This window comes from Capsicum annuum, chromosome 2 (assembly GCF_002878395.1).
Source record: "Capsicum annuum cultivar UCD-10X-F1 chromosome 2, UCD10Xv1.1, whole genome shotgun sequence".
Classification (NCBI taxonomy): domain Eukaryota; kingdom Viridiplantae; phylum Streptophyta; class Magnoliopsida; order Solanales; family Solanaceae; genus Capsicum; species Capsicum annuum.
In genome coordinates, this window is record NC_061112.1 from 101,855,445 (window position 1) to 101,859,333 (window position 3,889).

Sequence of the window (3,889 nt, forward strand, 5' to 3'; positions counted from 1 at the left end):
GGGTGTGGGGGATAGGGAAGGAATGGGGGTTGAGGTAAAAGTTTGTTTTCTAAAAAAAGTTAACTTTTTTTAAAAACCATATTTTTTGAGAAGGTGGGATATTACCGTATAGGAGGTGCAGGGGGTAGGGGAGATGGGGGTTGGGGTAAGATTTCTTTTTATAAAAAAATTATTTATTTATTTTTAAAAAATATTTCTTACAAAAATATCTTTCTTTTTTTTGGAGGGGGGAGGGGGTAGGGGATGCAGCGAAGTGGGGAGGCTAGGATTTTGATCGTGAGGTAAAACAAGATTTTTAAAAAAATTATTTTTTTTGGATGGAGGTAGGGTCGGGGGTTCGGGGTAGGGAGGGGATGAGAACGAAGTGGTGTGGGGGTAAAAATAAATTTATAAAAAGTTTTTTAAGAAATAAAAATAATATACTCTTTAATGGAGGTGGGGTGGGGGTGGGGGTGGGGTAAGCTGGGAGTATAGTGGGGTTAGAGTGAGGTGAGGTGGGTCATTTTGAGAGTGGGGGGATGCATTGTCGCTTGTTTTTCCTAATTTCGTTAAGAAAATCATTTTTCTATTAAACGGGTTGAAGTAAAGATTGAATTGGGCTCATCTGAATCCAATTTAAAAATGGGTTGAGACTTAATGAGTTGAGATTTTACCTAATAGTAAATTATCTCGAACCCAACCCATTAACTATTAGATGGATTAGACGGATCAGCTCAATGTGGGTTCATTTTGACACCTCTACACGGATTCCCCCAAAATGAACTCACGTTTCATTTTTACCCTTTCTAATTTAGGTGTTTAATTTTTGTTCTTATTAACTCATCTATATCTATAATATATTAAAAATGTGACCAACATGGGTTGTGATGCAGTGGATGGGGCTTCTCCTCCCTTAATTAGAAGTCGAGGGTCCGACCCTGGGTACGAAGAAAACTCTGTTAGGAGCGCTGTCACCTAATGGGCCCTACAACGCGCGATCCGGATTAGTCGGGGCTCCAATGCAGGCACTGGACACCGGATGAGAAACCAAAAAAAATAGTGTGAAGACCTTTAAAAAAGTGAATTGAACTTTTTGCCCTTCATTAAAACAGTTTGCTTTAGACAAAACCGTCTTTTACCCTTTTCCCTACAATTAAATTCTACAAAATAAATATACTACAATTTTTCTATCATTAAATTCCTCCCAAATTTAGCTCTTTTCCCGATTCATTAAAACACTTATTTTTTTGTAAAATTTTCCTTCCCAAAATTTGGCTAAACACCCATTTCTATTTTTTAAAATCCTATTTGGTGTAAAAATTCCTCTAAACACCCGTTTTCCATTTTTAAAATTCTATTTGGTGTAAAAACCCAAATTTAGCTAAACACCTGTGTTTTTTTGTAAAATTTTCCTTCCTAAAATTTAGCTAAACAGCTGTTTTTCATTTTTAAAAATCCTCTTTGGTCTAAAATTTTCCTTTCCAAATTTAGCTAAATACTCATTTTTCATTTTTTAAAATCCTATTTGGTTCCTTCTTGGTTCACAATTAAATCCTTCCCAAATTTAGCTATCATTTTTTTTACTCCTATTTGATTTCTACTTGGTTTCTTTCAACCAAAAAACATACGTTGTTCTGTCCTTCTATATAAGCACTTGAGCTTTTGTCATTCTTCATTGTTATAAACAACTGCGTGAGCTTTTTTCATTGTTCATTATTATAAATAGCTATGATCTTTCATTGTTTTTCGTCTCAACACAATTTCAATAATTTTATTTTCAGGTTTTTGGCCGTTATATCATCTCTCCCTTTTTACATTTTAATTTAAACACAATATTACTTGTTATGTCAACTTAAATTGTTTAGTTTAATTTAACTTAATGTGTAGCTTAATGTGTCCTATTAGTTCAATATATTTTATTTCATACTTCTCATATGTTAGAACAATAATGATACTTGTACAAGAAATTCAAAATAAAACTTGTTTGGCTTAGAGGCACGATAATACGCTTCTTGAAGATAGTTGGAGTCTCTGCCACGAGCAAACAGAAGAACTAGTAACAACTCTATCTTCAGGATTCAACTAAGCCACAAAACAAGTAGCATTCAAGAATGTTGCTCTTCTATTCTTGAATTGGTGATTTCACCATTTAATCAATGTCTCTCAAATGCTTTTCAAGGGGATAAGTATTTTTTTTTTAGTGCTTGTCTTTTCAAACAAAAGAACTTGCTATTTAAAGGATAAAAGTTTCATGTAAAAGAAGTATTAATTAAATAATAGTTAGTAGGTTCATGAAAAAATTGTCTTTCTTTCAAGAACCTAAAACGTAAATGAATGAATAATGAATTTGTTAAATTCATGTTCTTTGTAACTCAAAACTTTAAGTGATGCATTTGTTTCAAAACTAATTGAAACATGACTCTCAAAAATCTTTAACTGATGTATTTGTTTCAAAATTTATTGAAACATAAACTTAACATCATAACTAACCTTCTTTATCTACCTCACATATTCAAATATAATTCTTCTCATCTCACAAATCTACCTCTATTATGAATTCTACGTTCTTATCGTTCTATGTGTCGTTTTAGTAGAATATATTATAATTTCTGTTGCTCATAACTAACTTCTTTATCTACCCACGTACCAACAAGATTCACATATTCAGGTATAATTCTTCTCATTTAACAAATTTACCTCTATTATGAAATTCTACGTTCTTATAGTTCTAACTTCTATTTTCTTAAAGATTATTATAATGGATCCTATCACTGAAGTTGTGAGTATCAACACTTTGAAGCCAATGGATAGTATCTAGATGATCAAAGTCTTAGTCATCGAAAGCGGTCCAACAAAGTTGTTTAAGAATGGAGGCAGTTCTCGAAAAATGGTGATATTAGTTGATGAGGAGGTAATATTATTCTTTCATACCTCACATGTTTAATAATTTCTCATATATAAAACTATTTGTGTTGATGCTTTGTTAACCTCATGATAGCTTCACACACACCAACAAATACATATTATTCTTTTTGCCTTTAGTAGTTGGTCGTTCTGCATTCTCTGATTATATTTAGCTATCATGTTTGCAAAGCAGTTCGCTTCGGTCACACTAGGAAACTGAAACTTGATACATATTCCTTCTATTCAAACTGGTTGCTCACATCAACAAATACATATCTTCTCACTTTGTATTTTACTCTTATCTCTATCGGTTTCATATTATGTTTTTTTAAGGCACAAAAATTAATGGTACACTTTTCAATGAACATATTGAAACGTTTGGACATTCTTTACAACAATCCAAAGTTTGCTATATCATAAACGGTCGCATTAACAGGGTCAATCCTAATTTTCAATCCGTTAATAAGGACATTAAACTTGGATTCTTAACGTCCACTATAGTTCTAGAATGTCAAAGCCCTTTTCTACATTTTCTTTTTCTAAGAATTTTGTTCCATTTGAAGATGAAAAATTGCATACCAAAGAAATAATAGTAGGTAATTCCGTTAACTTTCATCAAGTAATTACCATTGTCGCAAATTCAACTATTTAGTTTTGAAGGATACAAGTGCGTTTCTTGAATAAATTTGGTAGAATATGTTCGTATGACGCAAAATTTATACACGTGAAGAAGTTTCTTCTATCTCTTCAGGTACTAGGCACAGGCCATTCCCCTGTCTATATAATGCATCTCAATAGAAGGACTTAATTTGACAAGGGTAACTGAAAAAAAGGTACATACAATTGTTGTTATAGTTCAATAGTTCATTAATCGTTACAGTTTAAAAAAGAGTTCGTGTGTATTTGATTGCTCAGCATCAGCTAGCTCCAAAATTATCCGTATGGCAGTATAACTGCTTTAATAACTTCATGCTTCAGAGGGCAAAAAGAAAATGCTTTTCTACTT